At 51.9% G+C, this 14,035-nt stretch overlaps 1 protein-coding gene across 6 annotated transcripts in view; it reads left to right on the top strand.

Moving 5' to 3' along the window:
- The window catches only part of STARD8 (StAR related lipid transfer domain containing 8), a 73,352-nt gene that overhangs the window by 44,747 nt on the left and 14,570 nt on the right, over positions 1-14,035 (top strand). The window contains exon 1 of one of the 6 annotated variants that reach the window (XM_046673576.1): positions 10,890-11,042. The exons of 4 other annotated variants lie outside the window; for them this stretch is intronic. The gene's annotated coding sequence lies outside the window, so the exon portion shown is untranslated. Of the gene's footprint in view, positions 1-10,889; positions 11,043-14,035 lie in introns of those variants that run through there. One more of the 6 variants, XM_046673574.1, reaches the window with a different exon arrangement.

The following is a 14,035-nucleotide window of genomic DNA, read 5'->3' as shown; positions in this document are numbered from 1 at the left end:
TCTCTTCCTACCACTGCAGAGCAGACTGTGAGAGGGAGAGAAAGACCCCACAAGTGCTCTCCCTGGCTGCAGCCTCCTGTTCTTGAACTGTCCTTGGGCAAGGAGTGGCTCCTTTCCAACAAGCCTGGGGTCCTGCCACTGCTTGGTTAATCATTGAGCCACATAATAACCACCTTGGAAAGTCACTCTGGGGGATGGCCGTTACCTAACTCCCTGTCCACCCTAGGCCTTAAAGGGACCCCATCCTGAACCCTCACTTTCTCCCAAGGGGACATTGACAAACATTCAGTCATGGGAACTTCTGAGGCCAATTAAACTTCTGCCCCTCTCTCTTCGCTTGGGCAAACAGAAGTAGTTATTCACATTGCTTGAAAGACACACATTCAGCCTGGGTGGTATTGTGAGAGGCAGGGAGTTGAGTTGATAGTGATTCAGATGGGCAGTGGGTTAAGAGATGTTTTAAGGCATCAGAGTCAGAAGCGGGTGGGGATGTTTCCAGGAACGGTTGACCCCCTGCTCTCAATTTGAAAGCCTAAAAGAGCAAGAAATGCCCACTCAAAGGGTCAGCCATTACTGGGGCTGGGGTCGGGCTGTGTGAGTGTCTGTTTTCAGTACAGCTGTGGGTCCCTCCACACCAGGCTGGGACTTGAGCTGCCAGCCACAGTGCTGCTGCTGCTGCGAGGCTGAGGCCTCTGTAGTGGAGGAGGAGGCGTTCCTCAGAGAGCCTGTGTCTTGACAAACAGTGGAAGTTGGGAAGGGTCAGGCTAGGCCCCAGGTCCAATTTAGAAAGCTGTAAACTGCAAGCAGTTTTCTGCAGTTTCAGCAGGAGAAGGAACTAACATTTAGTGAACCCTGTGGGCCTACTATAGAGTCAGGAAACCTAGCTTCTGGTTGTACCTCTCTATAGCTATCTCTCCATGAGTGACTTTAGAGAAGACATTTGCTTTCTCTGGGCCTCAGTTTCCACATCTTTAAAATGGGTAGGGCAGGTGGCATGGACTCAGTGGTCTCTCAGGCTCCCTTCCAGCTATGAGAGTATACATTCCCAGTCAAGACCTCTTTCACATCCACAAGGCAAGGGTGAGCTGGCTTTAAATTCTGCCAGGCTCAGTCACTAAACATTCTCAGCTGGCTTGTCCATTTGGGCTGGCTGTGCCTTGAACTGCCACAGCTTGGGTTTTCCTTGAGCATGGGCTTTTAGCCCCTCCCCATGTTTGCATCTGTCCCAGGTGGCCACCCTCTAACCCATTCAGCCACAAGTTAATGAGTGACCTGCTCCCCCTGGGTAGTACCAGCCCAAGGTGCTCCTGGGATCCCAGGTCTCTGTGGGAACCAGCTGAGGACCTAACCAGCTCCAGTCACCTTTATGCTTTCTCCCACGATACCCCAGAGGTAGGAAGCAGACAGAGCTCAGGGAAGAAGGGCCTTCAGAGCGCACTCGACCCAACTTCCCTGAAGCTTCGGCCTTTCCACCAGCGCTTGTGTAGCTCCTGTTTACCCATCTTCAATATCTCGGAGAGCAATGTCTCAAGACAGTTGCTTTCATTCATGGAATGTCTGAAAGATTTTTCGTATGTTGAGCTGAATTCTCTTTCCCTCTGCCTCCTACTCCTGGGTCCCAGCTCTGCCCCCTGGGACCACCTAGACCCTGTCTACCCTCTCTAACCTTCAGGAGTCTGAGGACAGAACCTGCGTTCCCCTGGGTCTTCTACAGGCCACGTAGCCTCAGCTCCTCCAAGTGCTCCTCCAGAGACCTGACCTGTCCCCTTCCCAGCCTCCTTACTGTCCTCTGCACATGCTACTATTGTGGCCCTGGGGGCAGGAAATGGCACTCTGGAAGCCCCTCACTCTCTTCTGTTTATTTATAGCCTGGACTTTTCCAGAAGACTTCTCCATTTTCTTTTTCTGGTGACTCCAGCAGGTAGATTCCGGACGCTAAGAGTCCTGGGTCCAAACATCTCATCCGGCTCTCTCTGATTTCTTTGTTGTTTAGGTACAGCCAGCTCCCATGACTGGGGAGCCCTTCGAGGGTGAGGGCCTTCTTCTTGGTGCCCCTATAGCAGAGAGAAAACTTGGTGAGAGGAGGTGCTCACCTTGATGAGTTGACTGTAGGGTACTATGAGAGGGTTGCCAGTGTCTCCTGCTTTCCTGCTAGTTGCTTTTGTCTCTTGAGCTGGTGGGGGTGGAAGGAAGGGGATATTTTAAGGAGCATTGAAGCCGGAAATGAGTATGAAACATGCCCACAGTGGGGCCTAGAAGGGTGAATCAGACAGGGAGAAATACCAACTCAGCCATTCCTCCTCTAGCAGTTAATGACGATGACAACGACGAGTCCTCCCATTTCTTTAAAGTTTCCAAGGCACTTTCATTTCCATGATCCCATTCTGTTCTCAGAGCAGCCCAATAAGGTAGACAGTGTGATCCCCGCAATGGGATCCTTGGTGATCCCCACCTAAGGCCTGGGCAGGGAAGGCTACAGTCTCCAGGGAGGGAGGACTTGGAATCCAGGTCTCCTGACGCTCAGTCCTCCCTGTCTCCCCCAAACACACCCGGCAGCCAAGGCAGCTGGGGCTGACTCGGCAGCTTCCCCACCACAGAGGAACCTCTGCCCAGGCTGCAGCTCTGTTCCCATGGTAAAGGGAGTGACCTCTAGGGGAGGTGGCCGAGGATTTCCTGTCCTTTATCTGGGCTGCCCAAAGGCTGGCCTGTCTGAGGTGTGAGATAGGCACTTGCAGCCAGCTTTTCTGTGCTAGGCTGAGGCCGAGTCAGGCTGGGCAGGGCCAGGGAGGTTGGGAAGTGCTTGGCCCCAAACATCTGGCCTGAGCAGCCGCCACCTGAGCAGGGCCCTCTAGTTGGGAAAAACAAAGAGGGGCATGTGAGAAAAGAGCCAGAGTGGAGCCGAAGCAAAACACCTCCTGAGTTGCACACATGATGCCTAGGGCAGAAGAGTGTCATTGCGAAGAGCAGGGGCTCTGGTATATACAGCACTGGGTGACTTTGGGCAAATCCCTTAACCTCTGTGAGCCTCCATTTTGTCAGCTATGAAATGGAGATACGTATCCACCTTATGGGGTTGTTGACTATTAAATCCAATATGTTTAGTAGTACTTTCTGCCACCTTGTCACTTTGCTGTGTTTCACTGACCTGGGGATATGCAGTGCTCAAACCTGCCACCTCCTGGGCATTAGGTCTGGAATTTTCTGTTACTTCAGATTCCACCTCCTCCAGAAAAGCTCTCCCTGGCCATGCGCACCTACAGGGCTCCCTTCCTCTGGCCTCCTTTAGTGGCATTTATGACACTACAACAGGCTGTAGTTACGATGATAACACCAATAATAATAGTGAACTCTTCTAAATTCCTGACACATTTGAACTTTCTTGGCTCCCATGACAATTCTGTAAGGTAGGTACTGCTATCATCATCCCCATTTTACATATGAGGAAACTGAGGCAAGGGGAGGTTAAATGAAGAGCTTACCCAAGATCATGCAGCTAGGGAGTGATGGAACTGTGATCAAGACCCTGGCAGACTGACAACTGTCCACACCTTAGTGACTGTGCCATGCCTCTCCCTCTCGTTTTCCCAGCTGCCTGGCCAGGAGGCAAGAGCTGAGGCTTGGGTCTCCCTTCTACCCCCGACTGGTCACTGCACCCACCAGTGATCAGTCACTCCTGAGAAGACAGTCCCCAGGTCTTTGCCTGCCCCCCCCCCCCCAACCAGGTGGACAGATGGAGAGGAGAGAAAACTCAAAGAATTAGGTATTGATGCTTGAAAGCAGAGTCGCATTGGAGTGGGGGAGGATGTGCAGGAGGGAGTCGGGGGTGGTTCTGACAGCAGCAGCACGCCCGCCTGATTAGCACCTTCCAGCACTGGGGGTGGAGAGCAGGGTGCTGGGTGGCATGAGGGAAGAAGAGACATTTTAATGAGCTGTCTTGACAACCACGTTGCATTATTTAGAAGATGTGGGTGGTCAGGGGCAGGCAGGAGGCTGGCTGGATTAACTTTTGTGATCCCTCCAGCTGGTGTGGCCCGTGCTGGAATTGAGTATGGGGGTGGGGGGAGGCTTTTGTTCAGAAGCTCTAGGCCTCCCCTCCAATGTTCCCACCTCAGAACCCTTGGGTGCTGCAAGCTTCCTTCTATACCAGTTCTGTTGCTCTTGAGCTCATTCTCTGTTATCTTGTCTCTAAACAACCTCCAGGGGGTGCTTGAAAGGACAGTCCATCTTAGCCTCTGCTTTCCTGAGAAGGATGGGCCTGGTAGCAGCTCTGGTCAGGTACTCCAGGAGAGTTTGGCTTTTGTTCAGTTTTCAGAACTTGGTGCCTAGCATAGGGCCTGGCACTGAGTCGTTGCTCAGGTAATATCAGTTGAATAAGTGCACAGCCAAGGAGGAGTGGATTTGGAGGGGAGGACTTGAGAAGGCTGACATGGGAACAGATCAACAGGGGGGCTGTTGGCATTTAGATAGGCTCCCGGCCCCATCTGTAGTCCAATAGAAGCCACTTGACTTTTTGTAGCGTCGGTTTCCCCATTTGTGCAGTAGGCCTGCTCTGGACAGGGCTGTTGTGGGGACCAAATGAGATGTAGGATGGTCAAGTGCTTTCTCCACTGATGGGAAGTTACTTCAGGCTAAGGGTTCATACCGCAAAAACCCTGCTATATGTTTTTTGTGTCTACAGCCTAGATGATTTCTCCCACTTAATGAGGAGAATTCTAACTTGGTGGCCCTGACTCTGGAGCCAGACTGCCTGGGTTTGCATCTTGGCCCACCACTTCTTAGCTGCTGACCTTGGGCAAGTTACTTGATATCTCTGGGCCTCAGTTCTCTCATCAGTCAAATGGAAATATTATCAGAGCACTTACTTCACAGGGGTGTTGTAACAATTCAATAATATAAACCATATAAAAAATACCTAAAGAAATGCCTGAGATGTGACAATAACTCAGTACCCTTTGGCTCTTATCATCTCAGTTTATACTTGCAAAAACCTCATGTTGTCAGTACTGTGATCATAGCTCTATTTTACAGATGAGAACACTGAGGCATAGAGAAGTTAAGTCTTGCCCAATATGATCTGTATACAGTCCTTAGCCCAGGGCCTGGCACATAGTAAATAAATACTCAGTAAATATTAGTGTCTGTTATTAACTATTATTAATAATTAAATTCAGTATCATAAATATTGTCATCAATAGTGAGCACAGCCACAACTAAGAAGTAGCAGAGCCAGGACTAAAAGCCACATCTTCAGATTGCTAGTCTGTTACTCTTTCCACTGTACTCCAAAACCTCTATGCTTCTAGGTCTTACACAGCCACTAGGCCACCACTTTGGGTTCTCCTTCCTTTTACTCCACCATGGCCTGAGCATGCGCATTGTCACTCCCTGCCCCCAAGGCCCTAGACCCCTGCCCTCTCCTTTGCGCTCCACTTCACAGCCCTCCCTTTGGCTGGCCACAGGGTCTGGTGAGGGGCTGTGTCTGCTGGCTCCCAAAGAGAGAACAGGCCTCCCCCTGAGGAGGCAACTTCTCTCAGGCGCATTTCCTTTCTGTTAGAGACAATTTTCTCGGGATCTCAGGGTGGAGCCAGGCTCCTTCCAGGCATTTCCTACCCGGGAGTTTATATTTGGCCTCAGCAAAAGGAAAAGGAAGTAGGCAAGGGAGGTGGGATGTAGAAGTGGTGGCACAGGGTCAAAATGGGTGAGTGCCAAGGCCTTGCAGGCCAGGAGAGGGAAGTAGGAGATGGTGCGTGATCCTTCTCTCAAGTGAGCTTGGATGCCCTCACAGGAGCTTGAGGCCAGAATGCCTCCACTCTCACGCAGAGTTCATTTGTCCTTCTCACATCTCTGGGCCTTGGTTCCTGGCCCTGTGGTTTCTGCTCTGGGGCAAGGTGTTCTGTGAGTCAGCAAGTTGCTGAGTTGCAGGTGTGTGCTCAGTTCTGGGTCCTTGCTGTGGTGATACCAGAGGAGAGAGTGGAGTCGGGGGCCCACACACTGTTTAGTTGGGAAGCAAGACTTCCTGTCTAGGTGTTGCCAGAACATTTAGTAGCCCTTACAACACTGCAGTGGGGATACTGAGACCAACACGACCCAATGCAGTGGAGCTCTGGTTGAATGGGGGAGACAGACTCATGTGCTGCTGAGAAGGTAATGGAAATGTATAGAGGGCCAGTTAATTCAACTGAGCCATTGGGTGGTAGGGGGTTGGTAAGAGGTCAGGGAAGGAAGGCTTCACGGAAAGGGATCTTTGACCTCCATCTTGATAATAATAGGAGTTTGCAACTTCAAGTCAGGCTGGGTCTAGAGTGTGGAGAGCCTCAAGTGCCAGGTAGGAAGCAGTCTCATGTCTGCCCTGTGCTTGGGCAGTGGGGAGCCTGTTAGGGTGCAGGGTAGGAGAGTGACCAGGTCAGAGCTGGGCTCTTGGAAAAAGAAGCTGGCAGGATGACCTGTTGGAAGGAGAGACTGGAGGCTGGGAACTTGGAGAGCTGAAGTAATCCAGGCCTGAGAACCTAGAGCACAGGTGGGTGTGGGAAACCATGACCATTTGATGGAAAAGTTGGTAGAACTTGGAGACTAAATACATGAGTGAGAAGAGGACAGACCAGGATGACTGGAGGTTTAAGCCTACGTGTTTGGTGCCTTTGGAGGCAGGAAATCAGGAGAGGCAGATTGGGAGGGGAATATGGGTTTGTTCTTGGTCCCCGCTGAGGACCCTCACCTGAGTTTCCCAGAAGAGAATGTGCAGGAGGAGGACAGCTCCCTCTACTGAACCAGCCGCCAATCACACATACCTCTGCTCTGGGTCTAGATTTTGGTGAGTGGCCATTAGAAGGTGGAGAAACTGAGGTAGTGGCTTGCCCAAGGTTACCCAGTAAGTTCCTAGTGGAGTTAAGGCCAGAATGTAGTTCTTCTGACCTTCAATACAATACTCTTTCCACCCATACCTGAGTGGAGAGCAGTTACCACTGGTCTAACATCTGCCCCAGACAGGTTAGGCTGGCATCTCTTGCCTGCCGGCTGGGGACTGGAGGTGATGGAGTAGCATGTGACTTATTAAAACAACGGTCTTTCCTTGTCACCATGACCTTGTCAGAGCACCTGGGACTGGGTTAGGGGCAGGATTTCCTGGGGGCAAGAAAGCTAATGGGGCGACTGTGGCAGAGCAAGTGGCAGCTCTGACCTTTGCTGTCACAGAGAAGCCCTGGGTCAGGCAGGAATGTCAGCTGCCTGCTTTGGCCTTGCTGTACCAGGCACTGGCCTAGGAGGCCATAGGCAAGGCTGACCCTGGACCCAAATTCTCAAGCAGTCCCAGCAGGCCAGCGGCCTGGTTTAGCCAGAAGGCCCTCATGACCCTCCCTCACTTACAGCTGCAACCAGAGCTCAGATCACAGCTTTATGGTAGGGAGGGACATGGTTGGCGTTCCTTGTATAACTTCCACATTTATAAAAGCTCCAAACTAGAACTGCCACCTCTCCCTGGCTGACCCTGCAAGTGGTCCACAGTGTCCAAAGATAGGGGACCTCCATTGAATATTGTGTCCATTCTTTGCCTCATTCCTCAAGACACCCGCAAGGTGGGGTGGGGCTGCTGGAGGTGCCTGAGATCCCCAGGTGAAGTGGAGGCTGACCTTCATGGTCTCACACTTCAGGTTTGGAGTCAATCTTTGTTTTGTTGTGGGGCTGTCCTGTGCATTGTAGGATGTGTAGCAGCATCCCCGGCCTCTACTCAGTAGATGCTAGTAGCACTCCTCCTCAGTTGTGATGACCAAAAATGTCTCCAGACATTGCCAAAGGTCCCCTAGGGAGTAAAATTGTCCTTGGTTGAGAATCCCTGTGGCTCTGTGGTCGTGATGTGGACGTGGAGTGTTAAGGAGAGAGGGGTATTAGAGTGGAGAGCCGCACATGCTAACCTGCCACTGGCCAGCAAGAAGATCCAGTGGCTTCATTTTGTTGCCACTCAGTCCCACAGTGCTGTACCCTTCTGGGCCGTTTGCCTTGGTGGTGCCTCACTTGTGACAGAGAGACTGCAAAAGTGTTGCTCACATGGGCCCAGGAGCATGGCATCCAGCTGTAGCTCTCACTGAGACTGAGGCTGCCATCCGAACAGGTGCACTAGGGGCGGTCTACCAAGCCAGAGGCCAGCCAGTGTCTAGCACTGCCAGGCTAGGCAGCTTGAAATCCAGAGGCCCTTGCTGCGGCACCCCTCCTGCAAGGTTTGGAATGTGGGATGAGAGTTATTTTGGTCTTGTCTCCGTCCCTCCCTCCACCTCCCTCCCCTGTAAAAATCTAGTTATTGTGATTCCAGCTAAGAGCGGCAGGAGCAGGGAGAGACAATGCGTGTACCCAACTTCCCAGTGGACAGAGTATTGCAGACCCCCATCAATGTCCACTCCAAGGTCGAGAGGAAAAGTCTTGGCAGTCATGGAATCCATAACAGCTCTTAGTATGGGCCCTTGTGAAGGTCCCTCTCCCTCGGTCCCCCAGAGAAAGAGGTGGCATAGCCAGGCAGTCACCTGTTGTAGCATCTCTGCCAGGGTCACTGCCAACCTAGAGGGCCCCTTTGTGTAAATTTGAATGAAGCACTGCCTTGGAGGAATCCAAGGCTCCAGGCTGAGTGGGCACATTTCTTGTGGCACAAGCCCCTTAGTGTATCCTTATGGGAGGGTGAAAGGAGCTGGTCATAAGCACTTGGGGCCAAATGAGATATAAGCCCTCTGCCAAAAGGCCAATATTGCCTTCTTATGTGGGGCTCCTCTCTAGGGGTGGGGTGAGCAAAGGAAATGGGCCTTGCGTCAACCAAGAAGAATGATCTGAGAAGCTGTTTGCCAGGACTTAGCATTTCCCAGGTACAACAGCAGGGTCTGGAGTGGTAAGCTGCCCCTCTACTTACCTTGGGTACCACCTTGGCCTCACAGAGCCCACCTTGGGAACTTGGGTTGTCACATAGACAGTGGCATCCCAGGTCTTTCTCCATCCCTCAGAACGCTGGCTTTTCCTCCTGTGCTCACTGAAGGTGGGAGAGACCACGCTGATACCAGACCTTGTTTTGGAGCTACCCATCCTGTGGTGAGGGCCATGGAAGGGATGCCTTTCCAAATGGGAAGCTAAGTAAGGTAAAGGAAACCAACATATTTGTTGAAAGCTGCCTTATAGAGTAGGTCAGCTAACTGTGAATAAATTACCACCACAAACACCACAGATTTGCCCTCCCGTGTCCCACCGTCTGCATTCATATTCATGCTCATTGCTCTTGCCTTCTCCTGCACTTGAGCCTGGAGAGAACATGGGCCAGTGATTAGAATGGGCCTAAGTCTGGCCTCTGGCTATAATCTCTCCGGAGACCTATGCTGTGACTTTTAGCTGGCCGCGTCTGTTTAGGGCCGTGGTTCTCTATCTTGGCTACACTTTAGAATCACCTGGAAAGCTCCCCAAAACAAACAAAAAACTAACCCTCCCCAGAGATTCTAATTTAATTGGTAATGACAGGCACTGACATTTTTAAAAACACCCCAGATTATAATGTACAGCCCGAGTCGAGAGGTTACTGCTCCAGCAGTAACAAGGACACTTTGATCTGGGCTTCTGTGACATCTACCCATTGCTTGCCCTGGGCCCTGTGTCTTGCCTGGTCCCTGGGCCTGAGCTGGCCTTTAGGTTGGGAGGGAGGAGGCTGAACCGGGGCCTGGGCAGTTCTCTCTCAGCCCATTGAGTGACCACAAGGCGTAAGGAGTCAAGTTCCCCAATAGTGGCATGAAGAGAGTGGAGTTGGTGACATTGGCTGGGTGAGGCCTGACCTCCTGCAGCCTAGTTGCCTATTGTCTTCTCTTTTCTGCCTAGCTCTCTTTATCACTTCTTTACAACTAGGACATAATCTGAACTGAGTCTTAAAGACTATGTGAATACAAAGTTCAAGTAGTCTTTTTTTTTTTTAGGTGAGGAAGATTGGCCCTGAGCTAACATCTGTTGCCAATCCTCTTCTTTTCACTTGAGGAAGATTGTCGCTGGGCTAACATCTGTGCCAATCTTCCTCTATTTTATGTGGGATGCTGCCACAGCGTGGCTTGACAAGTGGTGCTAGGTCCACGCCTGGGATCTGAACCTGTGAACCCTGGGCCGCTGAAGCAGAGCACAGGAACTTAACCACTATGTCACCAGGCCGGCCCCTCAAGTAGTCTTAATCAAAGCAGCCCTCTCTAATGATAACTTTCGTACAGCCACTTTCAAAACCAGACAAAACCTGACCAAATCCACACAGTAACTGTAGAGGTAGGCAGGAAAGTTGTTAGTCCTCACTGTATAGATTGGAAACCAAAGCTTAAAGAATGAAGTTGCCTAAGATGACTTAGGCAGCAAGTAGGGGAGCCAGCTTGATGAGAAAAAGCTTTTTCTCCCACTCAGTTATCATCTTTGGGCATTATTGCACTTCCTCAGTGGGAGATGTTGCAGCCTTTTTCCTGGGTGCATAACCTCTACCCCCGTTCATATAGCATTTCTCAAGAACAGAAGCCCTGCTTTTCTCCTCATTCCATCCTTCTCTGCATAGAAAAATTCTCCATGCTAAGAGGATCCTTGGTACATGGCCTGTGTAAGTGTAGGTGCAGATATTGTCACTGACCTCCGAAACCATCTGCTGCTGCTCAGCCATTCCTTCTTTGACACTCCCTCCAGGAGACCTGTGGGTGTGGCCCTGAGGCCTGATTTGACTCTGGATCTTTCTAGTATGCCCTCTCCCCCAACTCTTAGGGCTCAGATCAACTGGGCCCCTCCCAAGGGAAGGAGTCAGAGCTTAAATCTCCGTGGAATCCAGCTTGTGTCAGCTGAGTGCCATCCCTGACCTGTCCTGGCATATCACCCTAGCCTTGGCCAGAGCACGGCCTGCAGAAAATAGCAGTCGAAACTACTGGAATCTGCACATCTGGACACAGAGGCAGGACCAGGGGCCACAGACATTCCTCCATCACTCGCCTCAGCCTGCCCGGTGTCACTCTCCCCGCCAGGCACAGAAGACAGTCCTCAGTCTGGGCCACCTGGGCCCCAGCTCCAAGGTGAATTGACTCTACTGGGTGTGGGTGGTCACTCCTGGCCCCAGCCTGGGCAGGCTGGGATGGGTGGGAGGGATGAAGGCCAAGCACCTTAGCTCAGCTCTTAATCACCAAGACATGTGTCCCTGACTGCTCTGTCTGGGAGGGTGCCTCAGGGCCTCCATGAGGTGGTATATTGTCAGAAGCCAATGTCCCTGACATCCTGTTGTATAATAATGTATCACATTCTCCAGATTCCTGCCAGGGAGCGCTGCTGGGGATTCAGTCCATAGCCCTGCTTCAGACTCCTTGGCTGCTTTGTCGTTTGGAGCTCTTGTGGCCTCTGAAGCTTCTGCCTCCTAACCTCACTTCCCTGAGTCTTATTCTCTCATTCCAGCAGTGAGGTGGATGCAGCCATTTTCCAGACCCACAAGGGAACGCTAGCTGGGCCTCTTTCTCCAGTTTTCTCTTTTTCCTTGGGACCCTTCAGTCAGAGTGGGGAGGGAACTCATTTGTTGAGTGCTTGGTACTATGTGACAGGGTTTTTTTTTTTCTCTCCAGTATTTTATTTAATGCTCTGAGTAGCTGTTAGAAGTGAATTTTATTACTCCCGTTTTACAGAGGAGGAAACTAAGTTGTAGAAAGGTTAAACAACTTACCCAAGGTCAGAGAGCTGGTGATTGGTGGCACCGGGATTTGAACTCAGGCTTGTAACTCCACTAGACCAGAAGGGGCAGAAAACAGTTTGGGGGCCTGGAGTTGGTCCCTTTGAGTCTAAGCTCTTTGTTTACCTGGCATCTGAGGGCAGGCGGCATAATGCAGTGGAAAAGAGTGCTGGACAGGGAACTAAAAGATCAAGGTCGCAGTGTCAGCTGTGACACTTTAACTTTGTGTGACTTGGAAAAGTCCCTTAGGCCCTAGTGTGCCCCATACCGTGGCTTTGAAAAAATGCTGGTTTGGAGAGTCCCACCACAGACCAATTAAATCAGCCTCCAGGGATGTGGCCCCTAGGAATTGGTATTTTTTAAAAGCTTCTTAGCTGATTCTAATGTGGATCCAAGGGGGAGAATCCTTGAGCTGGGTGATTTAGGCCAGTGCTCCTCAAGCTTTAATGTGCTTGCAAATCACCTAAGGATCCACTTAAGTGTAGATTCTGATTCAATAGGTCTGGAATTCTGCATTTCTAGCAAGCTCCCAGGTGATGCTGCTGCTGCTGGTCCAGGGGTCACGCTTTGAATAGCAGGGAGCTAGAGGGCTCTAGGTAGGAGTGAAAGAATTTGGCACACACCTGAGTGAGCTGGTCTCCTTCCCACCAACCCTGGCTAGGGCCACTGCCTAGTCGTAGTAGGAGGGGAGCAGGCAGCCCGCCATGCTCCATGGGCTCCGTGACTAGGGCAGATGATGCAGATGTGTGAGACGCAGGACTCTCCCATCCCCTTCAGGTTAAGGAAGGAGCAAGGGAGTAACGGGCAGGCAGGTGCCTCGCTCCTTCCTTCTCCTCTTTGTTCTACCTCTTCAAGAGTGTGTTCCTGCCATGCAGGTCTATCCCTGGGGCTTGGCTCCCCTGCCTGGGGTGGCCATTACCAGACTTGTGGCCCTTTAGGGGTCATTGTCTCCTTCTGTGCCTGCCTCTCTGGAAACTCTGACCTGGTCCCTCCTTTGGCACCTCCCCTTTGTCCTAATGACAGGAAAGCAGAGCTGGCTGTTGGAGGAGCTCTGAGGATGGGAAGGGCCTTCTCCCAGGGGTGTGGCAGGAGCAGGAGACAAGGAGGTGTTGTGGCAGCTGGCTCAGCTGTCTTAGCAGCAAAACCATGTCCCTCAAATGCTCCTTGGGGCTGTGTCTTAAGTCCCTTCTGGCTGCTCTTATCACATCCCCCAGACCACCACTGGCTTACAGACCTGGATCCTTTCCCAGGCCTGCATTGCCCCCTGCCAGAGGGGCTGAGGTACTGCTAGCAGGGCTCTGTGGGAACAAATGATTTCCAGGACCTCTCAGATGTCCTAGTGACTCCTAAATCTTTATCATAGGTTAGAAAGATGCAGTAACAAAAAACATACACACACACACACACACAGGTGCAGGTGCATGCACACACCGAGGGGCCTGTAGCTGTGTGTATACAGGTGTACAATCCTATACCGATCCACATGGATCACGGACATGAGCAAACTGGACTACAGGTATATGCAGAGACAGATGCTGGGGCGGCACCTACCTGATGCATGCACTCACAGAAATGCACAGGTGTTCATCCCCATCCTGCCCCTGTTTGCCCCAAAAGCCCTCAGGGTCTTCACCCTTCAAATCCTCATCAGCGTGTGGTCCTTGCGGAGCCTATTATTTTTTCTGACTTCCACCTTCCTGCACTCTTTCCTCCCTTGTTTACCCACCCAGCATCTCTGAAATACCATTTTGTCCTTTAACTTATCAGTCTTGGCTGCCAGGATGTCATCCCGGATTTCCTTGTGGGAGAGCACTGGGAAGAGAGAGTACTTCCTGTCTTGGAAAAACCCCACCAGGCTCCTTGGAGTCCCCTGGTCACAGGTGCTAAGGAAATGGAGGAAATGGGGGCAGGACTCCATAGCCAGAGCAGCTCTGCTAAGCCAGCAACCTCCCCTCAACCCCACAATGCTAGGTCCCACAGTCACAGCCGCACTGCTCCCTGGCACCCCCTGGGTAGGGAACAAATAGCTGCCTGAGTGGTTCCAGGGCTTTGCTGCTGGTGCTCAGCCTATTCTGCCCAGGAGGGCCTCCTCTGTGGCTTCAGTTCAGCTGAGGCTGGCAGGGGTGCCCCACTCAGAGCCAGGCACCCCCAGAGCACAGGCAGGAGTCTGATCCCACCATTGCCCTCTAAGATTCCCACTGGCAGCACTGTGTCGACATGACAATCGGCACTGAGTTATGCCGCAAATAGATCGAGCCACAGGTGAGAGCCAGGGCAGTCCTGGGAGGCTCCCGGGTGGGGGGGGGGGGGGGGGAACTTGTTGAGGGGGGGGGGGGGGGGAGGGGGGGGGGG

This window comes from Equus quagga, chromosome 10, assembly GCF_021613505.1.
Source record: "Equus quagga isolate Etosha38 chromosome 10, UCLA_HA_Equagga_1.0, whole genome shotgun sequence".
NCBI classification, from domain to species: domain Eukaryota; kingdom Metazoa; phylum Chordata; class Mammalia; order Perissodactyla; family Equidae; genus Equus; species Equus quagga.
Note: the sequence above shows the minus strand (reverse complement) of the source record. Positions and strands in the feature narration are given on the sequence as shown.